Source organism: Anolis sagrei, chromosome 11 (genome assembly GCF_037176765.1).
Source record: "Anolis sagrei isolate rAnoSag1 chromosome 11, rAnoSag1.mat, whole genome shotgun sequence".
NCBI lineage: Eukaryota > Metazoa > Chordata > Lepidosauria > Squamata > Dactyloidae > Anolis > Anolis sagrei.
Genome location: NC_090031.1, coordinates 8,436,930 through 8,451,842, shown reverse-complemented (window position 1 = coordinate 8,451,842; position 14,913 = coordinate 8,436,930).

The following is a 14,913-nucleotide window of genomic DNA, read 5'->3' as shown; positions in this document are numbered from 1 at the left end:
ACCACCGCCCCATCATTATCCCACGTAGCTACTCCCAACTCTTCACGTGAATTCCCTTGTCCTTCCCTCCAATTCCTCCATCTCTCGTCAAGACTTAGGTCCTCCCAAGACTCAGTTGGGTCCCCTGATTGCCAGTCTTCACCCCCAGAGAACTCCTTAAAGGTATCACTAGTGGTTGGCTCCTCACAAATAGCTTGCACTTCTCTTATCTTAGTCCAATCCATGGTGTCTCCTTCTTCTCCTTCACTCATTGACCCATCATCCCCAGAGAATCCCTCAAACGACTCCTCATCTGTAAGTGCTGTAAATATGTCCCGGATCCTCTTTCTCTGCTTCTCATCATCGGATTCCTGCTCCCGAGTACCGTAACCCTTTTCCCCCTTCTGACACCTGTACCACTGTTTGTAATGTTACTCACAGGCCCTACTACAACAACTGGGGTGTCCACTTGCACAGACAGACTCCCACCTCCACAAATAGCTTTAGCTCCCACTACTGTTAATTTTATGTTTATGCTGTTTACTCTAATGTGTATTGATGATGTTACTTGGGAGCTGCTCTGAGTCTCCTTGGAGAGATAGAGTGGTATATAAATAAAGTTTTGTTGTTGTTGTACTCAGGAGACACGAATGGCCCTCCCTCCAATGACATTGCAGATTATATAGAATGTCGTAAACATGATGATGATGATGATGATGATGTATACACATGATAAAAATGAAAATATGTATGTCTGTGGCTGGGGTGTCCACTTACACAGACAATCTCCTGCCTTCACAAACAGCTATAGCTCACATCACTCAGGAGACACCAATGGTCCCCCCTCCAATGGCATTGCAGGTTTTAGCGAGCACCGTAAACACATCCAAGAGACCTGACAATGTCCTCCACCAACACCACACTGCCCACCACTCAAGTGAAGGCTTTCATACGGGGACAATTTCATCCTAGATTTTATGTGGTTCCTCCACGACTGACATCCCAGTGTTCCTGACTCTCTCCATTGGTGTGGAATGTGCATGACCCCACCCACTGCCTCTCCCTTAACACCTTTCTATAGCACACAGCAAACAGGAATTGATCAGCAACTGGACATACATACAAGAGAGGTATTATTATTATTATTATTATTATTATTATTATTATTATTATTACACCTGGATGACCATCTGTTGGGGCTGCTTGGATTGTACTTTTTCCTGCATGGCAGAAGGGGGTTGGACTAGATGGCCCACGTGGTCCCTTCCAACTCTATTATTATCATCATTAGTATTATTATGGTTGGATGACCATCCGTTGGGGCTGCTTTGATTATACTTTTCCTGTGTGGCAAGGGGCTGGACTAGATGGCCCACATGGTCTCTTCCAACTCTATTACTACTACTACTACTACTACTAGGTGTCCCCTACCACGTGTTGCTATGGCCCAGTTGTTGTGGTCCAGTCTGTGTATATGTGTTTTTTGTGTGTATATATTTGTGTGTATATATTTGTGTGTATATATTTGTGTATATGTGTGTTTGCCTATATATGTGTGTGTGTGTGTGTGTGTGTGGTTTTGCGCATGTGTTGTCATTTAATTTTTGTTTTTTGGCTTTTAAAGTTTCTTCTGCTGTATTTTTATGAGTGATGGTCACTCATTGGCCTGATAGGTTTATTGTGTGCAAATTTGGTATCAGTTCGTCCAGTGGCTTTTGAGTTATGTTAATCCCACAAATGAACATTACATTTTATTTATATAGATTATTATGACTGGACAGCCATCTGTCAGGGCTGCTTTGATTGTACTTTTCCTGCATGGCAAAGGGTTAGACTAGATGGCCCATGTGGAACTTCCAAATCTATTATTATTATTATTATTATTATTATTATTATTATTATTATGGCTGGATTGCCATCTGTTGTGGCTGCTTGGATTGTACTTTTTCCTGCATGCCAGAAGGGGGTTGGACTAGATAGCCCACGTGGTCTCTTCCAACTCTTATCATCATCATCATCATCATCATCATCATCATTATGGTTGGATGAACATCTGTTGGAGCTGCTTTCATTGTTCTTTTCCTACATGGCAAAGGCTTGGACTAGATGGCAAATGTGGTCTCTTCCAACTCTATTATCATTATTATTATTATTATTATTATTATTATTATTATTATTATAGCTGAACGGCCATCTGTCGGGGCTGCTTTGATTGTGCTTTTCCTGCATGGCAAGGGGTTGGACTAAATGGCTCACATGGTCTCTTCCAACTCTATTATTATTATTATTATTATTATTATTATTATTATTATTATAGCTGAACGGCCATCTGTTGGGGCTGCTTTGATTGTGCTTTTCCTGCATGGCAAGGGGTTGGACTAAATGGCTCACATGGTCTCTTCCAACTCTATTATTATTATTATTATTATTATTATTATTATTATTATAGCTGAACGGCCATCTGTCGGGGCTGCTTTGATTGTGCTTTTCCTGCATGGCAAGGGGTTGGACTAAATGGCTCACATGGTCTCTTCCAACTCTATTATTATTATTATTATTATTATTATTATTATTATTATTATTATTATTGTTATTATTATAGCTGAACGGCCATCTGTTGGGGCTGCTTTGATTGTGCTTTTCCTGCATGGCAAGGGATTGGACTAAATGCTCCACATGGTCTCTTCCACCTCTATCATCATCATCATTATGGTTGGATGGCCATCTGTCAGGGCTGCTTTGATTGTGCTTTTCCTGCATGGCAAGGGGTTGGACTAAATGGCCCACATGGTCTCTTCCAACCCTATTATCATTATTATCATTATTATGGCTGGATGACCATCTGTTGGGGCTGCTTTGATTGTACTTTTCCTACATGGCAAAGGGTTGGACTAGATGGCCTACATGGTCCCTTCCAACTCTATTATCATCATCATCATGGTTGGATGACCATCTGTTGGGGCTGCTTTGATTGTGCTTTTCCTGCATGGCAAGGGGTTGGACTAGATGGCCCATGCTGTCTCTTCCAACTATTATTCGATGATTGTGTGAGTAACTGCTATTTGTGGCCACTTGACTACCAAACGACGGTCTACAGTTATTAATTTATTACTTCGGAACATGCATTGATTAATGAAGACGAGAGGGGCGTGTGTGCCAGATATCAGTCAATCAATTTATTAAGTCTCTGACCAATACTCATATGCATTTACACCAGGGATTACAGTCCCTCAAACTGTTGGAGCGCCGAATTATAATTTAAAAAAACATGCATGAATTCCTATGCACACTGCACATAGCTTATTTGTAGTGCAAAAACACTTTAAAACAATACAATAATTAAATGAAAAACAATATAAACAAATATAAACTTAGACGGCCAATTCTCTCACACCAGAAGCGACTTGCAGTTTCTCAAGTCGCTCCTGACACAACAACAACAAAAAAGTATTTCAATGGGAAGTGTGAGCCTGCTTTTGGCTGATGGGATAGGATTGTTGTTGTTATTGTTTGCTTTCAAGTCGTTTCAGACTTAGGTTGACTCTGAGCGAGGGCCGGGTAAATGACCTTGGAGGGCTGTATCCGGCCCCTGGATCTTAGTTTGAGGACCCCTGATATAGGATCTTAGCTACAATTATTATTATTTATTATTATTAACTTTATTTGTACCCCGCTAGCATCTCCCGAAGGACTCGATGCAGCTTACAAAAGCCATTTATACAATGTTATAAATCACTTTTGGCTTTTGTTTTGTCTGTCAAAAGGCTAGCAGAAAGGGACATAAGAGAGCTTATGACAGATATTTTAAGAAGGAGGCATCTAGGCATGTACGGACGGTTGGAGCTGGCAAATTGTTGGCTCCGAATGAAAGCGCCGCAGACCATTGGCCAACCGTTGAAAGTAGGCTTGCGTCACGCAATGTCAATTTCAATTTAACAGCATATAGAAACGGGGAAATTCCCTAAAGTGATGAGGTCCTAAGACGAGAAAAGACTTCCTGCCTATATTTTGGGAAAGAAGGGCTGTGTCTCATTGTTGTCATTCCTCCTGCAGAAGTCCTCTACATTTATCTATGGGTATCTGGAATTACTAAAGTCCCATCCACACTATATTTTATTATTTCACAAAACCTCTGACACATTGGCCTGTTGACTTCTCTCGCATTGGCCTGTTTTCCTTTCGCTCTCGTTCTTCCTTTTTCCCCCTGACAACGTCGAAGAGTATTGACTTAACAGAAGCCAAAGCTTGCATTAGGAATGCTGAGCGGCTCCGAATGCTGGGCTTTTGTTTTGTTTTTTTAAGGCACAAAACCCGTGACAGCACATGGTTTGCGTCAAATGAAAGCAAGGGATTGTGCTGTGGGTGGGAAACCCCCTTAAGGAAATAAATACCCTTCCTGCTATAAATAATACGAAGAGTATTTTGCAAGGACTGGGTTGCATTTCCTGAAAGAGAAGGGAAGGAAAGCATTAGATTTATAGTTCTTTGCAACTTGTGTTGTTTGTTTCCAGAAAACTGGGTCAAAAGTCCCAGTTTGGGTGCAAAAGCCTTCCCTCCCCCTTATGGCCAGTTTGCACACATATATATTTATACACACACAAATATACACAAACACAAAGGATTACCACCTCACCCGCTTCATAGGAAATCTGCTACAAAACAGGAGCTTTTTTGTTGAGTTCCAGAGCCGGAGAAGCAGAAGAACAGCCTGACTCAGGGGATCATGCTTGCTCCATCAATATTTAGCATTTACACAAATGATCCGCCAATGCCAGATGGGACAGAGGGTTTAATCTATGCTGACGATCATGCCATCACCGCTCAAGCAGGGAGCTTTGAAATAGTCGAATAGAAGCTCTCCTAAGCTTTAGGTGTTCTTACTTACTTACTTAGGCGATCCCTCATTGTCCTAGTAGGTTAGTCTTCCAAGATCACTGTACTTACTTACTTAGGCGATCTCTCGTTGGCCGAGTAGGATAGTCTTCCAAGATCACTGTACTTACTTGCTTAGGCGATCTCTCGTTGGCCGAGTAGGATAGTCTTCCAAGATCACTGTACTTACTTACTTAGGCGATCCCTCGTTGTCCGAGTAGATTAGTCTTCCAAGATCAGTGTACTTACTTACTTAGACGATCCCTCGTTGTCCGAGTAGGTTAGTCTTCCAAGATCACTGTACTTACTTACTTAGGCGATCCCTCGTTGGCCGAGTAGGATAGTCTTCCAAGATCATTGTACTTACTTACTTAGGCGATCCCTCGTTGGCCGAGTAGGATAGTCTTCCAAGATCACTGTACTTACTTACTTAGGCGATCTCTCATTGGCCGAGTAGGTTAGTCTTCCAAGACCACTGTACTTACTTACTTAGGCGATCTCTCGTTGGACGAGTAGGATAGTCTTCCAAGATCACTGTACTTACTTACTTAGGCGACCCCTTGTTGGCCAAGTAGGATAGTCTTCCAAGATCACTGTACTTACTTACTTAGGCGATCCCTCGTTGTCCGAGTAGGATAGTCTTCCAAGATCACTGTACTTACTTACTTAGGCGATCCTTCGTTGTCCGAGTAGGTTAGTCTTCCAAGATCACTGTACTTACTTACTTAGGTGATCCCTCGTTGGCCGAGTAGGATAGTCTTCCAAGATCACTGTACTTACTTACTTAGGCGATCCTTCGTTGTCCGAGTAGGTTAGTCTTCCAAGATCACTGTACTTACTTAGGCGACCCCTCATTGGCCGAGTAGGATAGTCTTCCAAGATCACTATACTTACTTACTTAGGCGATCCCTCGTTGTCTGAGTAGGTTAGTCTTCCAAGATCACTGTACTTACTTACTTAGGTGACCTCTCGTTGGCCGAGTAGGATAGTCTTCCAAGATCACTGTACTTACTTACTTAGGCGATCTCTCGTTGGCTGAGTAGGTTAGTCTTCCAAGACCACTGTACTTACTTACTTAGGCGATCTCTCGTTGGACGAGTAGGATAGTCTTCCAAGATCACTGTACTTACTTACTTAGGCGACCCCTCGTTGGCCGAGTAGGATAGTCTTCCAAGATCACTGTACTTACTTAGGCGATCCCTCGTTGGCCGAGTAGGATAGTCTTCCAAGATCACTGTACTTACTTACTTAGGCGACCCCTCATTGGCCGAGTAGGATAGTCTTCCAGGATCAGAATTCTTGTGGGTCTGTAGGTGTTTGTGGAGCCCTATTCTTGATCTGCATTGTCTCCCGCAGTGAGGGCATCGGTTTCCAGGTGGAAGGTGGTCCCGGTCAGGGTTGGCTTGACGCGCCTTCCTCTTGGCACGTTTCTCTCTTTCGCCCTTCATTCGTACCTCTTCAAATTCTACAGCACTGCTGATCACAGCTGACCTCCAGCTGGAGCACTCAAGGGCCAGGACTTCCCAGTTCTCAGTGTCTAAAATTGGCTTTGAGCCCATCTTTCAATCTCTTTTCCTGCCCACCAACATTCCGTTTTCCGTTCTTGAGTTCGGAGTAGAGCAACTGCTTTGGGAGATGGTGGTCGGGCAACTGGACAACATGCCGGTCCAGTAGAGTTGATGGCACAGGACATCCCTCGTACCCACAAATCGCACTTGCGAAGGAGGTGGGAGTGAGAGAAGGGCACCATACTAACACACCAAAATACCTGGGAGTCACTCTGGACTACAAGAAGCATTGCTTGACTATCAAGCAAAAAGTGGGTGCTAGAAACAATATCATACGAAAGCTGACTGGCACATCCTGGGGCTCACAACCAGACACAGTGAAGGCATCTGCCCTTGCGCTTTGCTACTCTGCTGCTGAATATGCACGCCGACTGTGGAATACATCTCACCATGTTAAAACAGTGGATGTGGCTCTTAATGAGACATGCTGCATTATCACAGGATGGAGAAATTATACTGTTCAGTTGGCATTGAACCACCTGACATCCGTCGGGAAGTAGCAGCCAGTAATGCAAAGAGTAAGGCAGTGACATCTCTGACCCATCCTCTGTTTGGATATCAACCAGCACATCAACGTCTTAAATCAAGAAATAGCTTCCTAAGATCTACAGAGATATTCGCAGGAACACCTCAGCAAGCAAGAGTCCAAAAGAGGTAGGCCAAAACCCAGAACCTCAATAAGTGTCTGAGACTGGATTATAACTGTATTCTCAATTAGCTTCTGACATGATAAATGAATAAATACACACATTTGAAGTATTCCCAATTTACTTTGCTCGGATTCGTCGGCTTGCAGGCACATCCCAGAAACAACCATCCTTTCCTATTCATTTTGGAGACCCTAAAAACACCGAGAGATGAAAACAGAACCAAAAGTCAATATTATTTTTAGGTGGGATTCGAGCTGCCACAATGGATCACTGTGTGAAGGAAATGAATGCTTTTGTAATACAGTTGGCCTTTCTCTGCATTTTCAGCTTTGACTTCTGAGGATTGAATTATTATTATTATTATTATTATTATTATTATTATTATTGACACAAAAGCACAGTATGTCACAGCAAACGAGATCTATATGCTGGATTTCGTTTATTATTATTATTATTATTATTATTATTAGATAGATAGTTTATTTAATGCTTAAGCTATAGGTCTTTCACATATAGGACAGACAAATAAATATATACAAACCAGATTATAAAATACAATACAAAATATTATTATTATTATTATTATTATTATTATTATTATTTCCAATATATTTTTTCATTGTTATCATCATCATCGTCATCTAAAATATAATAATAATAATAATAATAATAATAATAATAATAATAATAATAATAACAACAACAACAACCCTTCAGGTGTATCTAATTAATAATTAGGTGTATCTAATTATCATCCTCATCATACTAATAGAAAATATAATAATATAAATTGTTGTTGTTGTTCATTCGTTCAGTCGTCTCCGACTCTTCGTGACCTCATGGACCAGCCCATGCCAGAGCTCCCTGTCGGCCGTTACCACCCTCAGCTCCCTCAAGGTCAGTCCAGTCACTTCAAGGATGCCATCCATCCATCCACCTTGCCCTTGGTCGGCCCCTCTTCCTTTTGCCTTCCACTTTCCCCAGCATAATTGTCTTCTCTAGGCTTTCCTGTCTCCTCATGATGTGGCCAAAGTACTTCAACTTTGTCTCTAGTATCTTTCCCTCCAGTGAGCAGTCGGGCTTTATTTCCTGGAGGATGGACTGGTTGGATCTTCTCGCAGTCCAAGGCACTCTCAGCACTTTCCTCCAGCACCACAGCTCAAAAGCATCGATCTTCCTTCGCTCAGCCTTCCCTAAGGTCCAGATCTCACATCTGTAGGTTACTACAGGGAATACCATGGCTTTGACTAGGCAATGGATCTTTGTTGCCAGTGTGATGTCTCTACTCTTTACTATTTTATCGAGACTGGACATTGCTCTCCTCCCAAGAAGTAAGCGTCTTCTGATTTCCTGGCCACAGTCTGCATCTGCAGTCATCTTCCCACCTAGAAATACAAAGTCTGTCACGGCCTCCACGGTTTCTCCCTCTATTTTCCAGTTGTCAATCATTCTTGTTGCCATAATCTTGGTTTTTTTGACGTTTAGCTGCAACCCGGCTTTTGCGCTTTCTTCTTTCGCCTTGATTAGAAGGCTCCTCAGCTCCTCCTCGCTTTCGGCCATCAGGGTGGTGTCATCTGCATATCTGAGGTTGTTAATGTTTCTCCCAGCAATTTTCACCCCAGATTTGCATTCATCAAGCCCTGCACATCGCATGATGTGTTCTGCATACAAGTTAAAAAGTTAATAATATAAATAATATATAATAATTATCATCATAATTCATACTATAATAATAACAATATATTATTATTATTATTACTATTATTATTACTATAGTATGGATTATAATGATAATTATATGTCAGTAAAATAATAATAAATATAATAATATAAAATATAATAATGTCAAGCCTTTGGGTGCATCTAATTATTATTACATTTTATATTCGGAATTAGGTGCATCTAATTATCATCATCATAATAAACATATTAATATAAAATATAATAATATAATATATACTAAAATAATATAATATCACAAATATCATCAATATACATACTTATATATAATATAATAATAATATAAAATATTATAATATAATATAATAAACATCCATACTAATATAAAATATAATAATAATAATAAAAATATATTATAACAAGCTTTTGGGTGCATATAATTATTATTACATTTTATATTCAGAATTAGGTGCATCTAATTATCATCATCATAATAAACATATTAATATAATAATATAATAAATACTATAATAATATAATATCACAATTAACATCCATACTAATATAAAATATAATAATATTAGAATATAAATATTATATTATAATAGAATATAATAATTATTAAAATCCAAACTAATATAAAATACAATAATAATAATATAAAATGTATTATAATGAGCCTTCAGGTGTATCTAATTATTATTATTATTTATATTATAAATTAGGTGCATCTAATTGTCATAATAATTCTAATAATATAATATATAATAATAAGGTACATAATATAATGATATATAATATAATAATAATTGCAATCAACATCACCTATACTAAAACAATAATGACAACAACAACTATAATAATATAACATATAATAATAATAATAATAATAATATATCATAATGACAAGACTTCAGGTGCATCTAATTATTATATTTTAGGTTAGTAATTAGGTGCATCTATCATCATAATAAGAATCCATATATATATATATATATATAATCATAATCCATACTAACATAAAATATAATAATATTAAATATAATGGTTTTATAGTGCAGTCAGCCCTCTGAAGTTTTTCAAAGCGAGGCTGCATGGTCATCTGTCTGGAAGGCTTGGGTTGTGCTTTCCACGCAGAGTCAAGTGGAAGGGGGAAGGACTGGGTGGCCTTTGGGATTCCCTCCCAACTCTGTTATGATTCTATGAGAGGAAAGGAACACAAGGTTTTGTGATTAAATAACATTTTCCATTGCAATAAAAAGTCAGCTGGGTTTGCCTCTGCATGGGGGCACCTTTGGACTCGGCCCATAAATAAATAACAGAGTAAATTGCACGAATGCATGACACCAAATGGGAACAGCCTTGGAAATAAGCATTGGATGCTCCAAAGATCACAAGCAGAACAGGAGCCAGAGGGGGTGCGGCAGCAGCAGCGGAAAGCGGGGTGTGAATAAACAACAACAACAACAACAATAACAACAACACATTCTAATACTAATAATTGGTGCATAGCTGCTTTGAGTCTACTTATAGGCAGAAGGGTATAAATAAACATAATAATAATAATAATAATAATAATAATACATTCTAGAATTAATATAGATATATAGCTACTTGGAAATAATAATAATAATAATAATAATAATAATAATAATAATAATAATACATTCTAATACTAATAATAGATATATAGCTGTTTGGAAATAATAATAATAATGAATTCTAATACTAATAACAGATACATAGCTACTTGGAAATAAAAATAATATTAATAATATGTTCTAATACTAATAACAGATATATAGCTGTTTGGAAATAATAATAATAATAATGAATTCTAATACTAATAATAGATACATAGCTACTTGGAAATAAAAATAATATTAATAATACATTCTAATACTAATAATAGATATATAGCTGTTTGGAAATAATAATAATAATAATGAATTCTAATACTAATAATAGATACATAGCTACTTGGAAATAAAAATAATATTAATAATATGTTCTAATACTAATAACAGATATATAGCTGCATGGAAATAATAATAATAATAATAATACATTCCAATACTAATAATAGATATATATACCTGCTTGGAAATAATAATAATAATAATAATAATAATAATAATAATACGTTCTAATACTAATAATAGATACATAGCTGCTTGGAAATAATAATAATAAGTTCTGATACTAATAATAGATACATAGCTACTTGGAAATAATAATAATAATAATAATACGTTCTAATACTAATAATAGATACATAGCTGCTTGGAAATAATAATAATAAGTTCTGATACTAATAATAGATACATAGCTACTTGGAAATAATAATAATAATAATAATACGTTCTAATACTAATAATAGATACATAGCTGCTTGGAAATAATAATAATAATAATAATAATAATAATAATAATAATAGATGCATAGCTGTTTGGAAATAATAATAATAATAATAATAATAATAATAATAATAATAATAATTCATTCGGCAGTGTGGGTGCACTGTATGGGGAAGGAAAGGAAGCCAATTGCCATCTCTCTGTGTCTTATCCTGGAGCCTGGCATGGGTTTGGCCTCCTGCTTTGCCCTATGGCTCTTGATGGGGAAATGCCCAGAATATGATGTATTTCTTTATGCACTTCCTCATAAGCGTCAAAGGGATTTTTCCTGGCAAAGAGTTTGGAAACAGTCATGGGAAGGAGGAAGCACGCCTTTGATGGCGAAACCTTTTCAATAGAAGTGATTCATGGGATGGCTTTCGTAAGAGGGCCATTAAGGTTGGCTTTCGATTAGATGCACCTTCCTGGGGTGCATCGAATCATCATTATACTACTACTACTACTAATAATAATAATAATAATAATATAAAATATAATAATATCAAGCCGTTGGGTGCATCTAATCATCACCATCATAAGCATACTAATATAAAATATAATAATAATAATAATAATAACAAGCCTTTGGATGCATCTTAGCATCATCATCATAAACATAATAATAATAATATATAATATAAAATTGATCATCCTACTCATACAAAATAGTATAATAATAATATAAAATATAATAATAATAATAATAATAATAATAATAATAATAATAAGCCTTTGGATGCATCTTAGCATCATCATCATCATAAACATAATAATATAAAAATAAAATAATAATAAAATATAATATGAAATTAATAACAAGCCTTCGGATGCATCTAATGATCATCATCCTACTCATACAAAATAGAATAATAATAATATAAAATATAATAATAATAACAAGGCTTTGGATGCATCTTAGCATCATCATCATCATAAACATAATAATATAAAAATAAAAAAAAATAAAATAATACAAAATTAATAACAAGCTTTTGGATGCATCGAATGATCCTATTCATACAAAATAGTATAATAATAATATAAAATATAATAATAACAACAAGCCTTTGGGTGCATCTAAGCATCATCATCATCATAAACATAATAATATAAAAATATAATAATAATAATAATAAAATATAATAATATAAAACTAATAACAAGCCTTCGGATGCATCTAATGATCATCATCCTACTCATACAAAATAGTATAATAATAATATAAAATATAATAATAATAATAATAATAAGCCTTTGGATGCATCTTAGCATCAACATCATCATCATACTAATATAATAATAATAAATATAATAATAACAAGCCTTTGGGTCCATCTAATCATCATCAGTCTAATAATATAAAATAAAATAATAAAAATATAATAATATTAACAACAACAACAACAACAACAAGCCTTTGGATACATCTAATCATAATTATTATCATCATCATACCAATATAATAATAATAAATATAATAATAACAAGCCTTCGGGCCCATCTAATCATCATCATCATCATCATCATCATCATAAAATAATATAAAATAAAATAATAAAAATATAATAATATTAACAACAACAACAACAACAAGCCTTCGGATGCATCTAATAATGTCATCACCACCATGACAATTTAAAATATAATAATAATAATAAAAACAAGCCTTGCATGCATCTAATAATAATAATAACCATAACAATATAATAATAATAATAATAATAATAATAATAATAATAATAATAATAATATAACAAGTCTCAGGTGCATCTAATAATAATAATCATCATCATCATAACAATATAATAATCATAATCATAATAATCATAATAATCATAATATAACAAGTCTGAGGTGCATCTAATAATAATAATAACCATAACAATATAATAATAATCATAATAATCATAATAATCATAATATAACAAGTCTGAGGTGCATCTAATAATAATAATAACTATAACAATATAATAATAATAATAATAATAATAATAATAATAATATAACAAGTCTGAGGTGCATCTAATAATAATAATAATAATAACCATAACAATATAATAATAACAATAATAATATAAAATATAATAATAACAAACCTCAGGTGCATCTAATCATCATCATCATCATACCAATATAAAATATCATCATCATAATATAATAACAAGCCTCGGGTGCATCTATCTAGCTATCTATCTATATTCAAAACTACTAATACTTCTAGACTTTAACAATTGCATTTGTTCTCTATGTGTTGCTGCTACCCTCTAATGTTCTTTCGGGGAATCGCACTCATGCTGTGACTCTCAGGGTGTGTCTACACCAGACAACAATTTCAGTTTGACAGCACTTTGAACTGCCTTAGAATCCTGGTTGGCCCCTGTGATTTTGCTATTATTATTATTATTATTATTTGGTTAGCAATGTCATTTCCTAATTGGTTCTGAAATAGAGCAATTTAAAACGGCCGCAGATAGTGAGACCCAAACAGCGGATATTGAAACCTGAGCCGCGGACACGGAGACCCGATATGCGGCTATCGGTACCCACATCATGTTGGAGCTCAACCTGTGATTGTGTTTCAGGATCAGGGTGCTTTTGGATGTGGGGAGTGATGTCCCATGATAGGGAACATGAAAACAGCTCGGCATCTGAGCAAGTAGATCATGAGCAAATAGATAGACGCGAGGAGTTTAGTCAAAACAGGAGAGCCGAACAGTGGCTTCGGCGGTCTGCCAGGCTCTGAGAGAAAAAGATAAGCAATTCTCAGTTAACACGAAACCAATTTCTGAATGCTAGAGACTTAGCTGACGAGGACATAAAAGTCCTAAGTACAGGATTTGTAGTCAGATGAAGCATAGTTTGGAATCAAGTCAAGATCATGGAAGTTTTGTTTGGGAAATTCATGTTTTAAGTGTCGTTGTTTCACGGTTTTGATACTTGGATGTTATGCTCTATCTATATAAATAAAAATGTAATGTTTGTTTGTGGGATTAACATAGCTCAAAAACAACTGGACGAATGGCTGCCACATTTGGCTACAAGACACCTACTAACCCAAGGAGTGACCATCACTCAAAAAATTGATTTTGTCATTTGGGAGTTGTAGTTGCTGGGATTTATAGTTCACCTACAATCAAAGAGCATTCTGAACTCCACCAAGGATGGAATTGGACCAAACTTGGCATACAGAACTCCAATGACCAACAGAAAATACTGGAAAGTTCTGGTGGGCACTGACCTTGAGTTTGGGAGTTGTAGTTCACCTACACCCAGAGAACACTGTGGACTCAAACAATAATGGATCTGGATCAAACATGGCACAAATATTCCATATGCCCAAATATGAACACAGATGGAGTTTGGGGAAAATAGACCTTGACATTTGGGAGTTGTAGTTGCTGGGATTTGTAGTTCACCTACAATGAAAGAGCATTCTGAACTCTACCAATGATGGAATTGAATCAAACATGGCACACAGGACTCCTGTGACTCCCCAGAAGAGTTTGGTGGGCATTGACCTTGAGTTTGGGAGTTGTAGTTCACCTACATCCAGAGAGCACTGTGGACTCAAACAATGATAGATCTGGACCAAACTTGGCACGAATACTCCATATGCCCAAATGTCAACACAGATGGAGTTTGGGGGAAACAGACCCTGACATTAGGGAGTTGTAGTTACTGGGATTTATAGTTCACCTACAATCAAAGAGCATTCTGAACCCGACCAATTATGGAATTGAACCAAACGTGGCACACATGATGCCCAT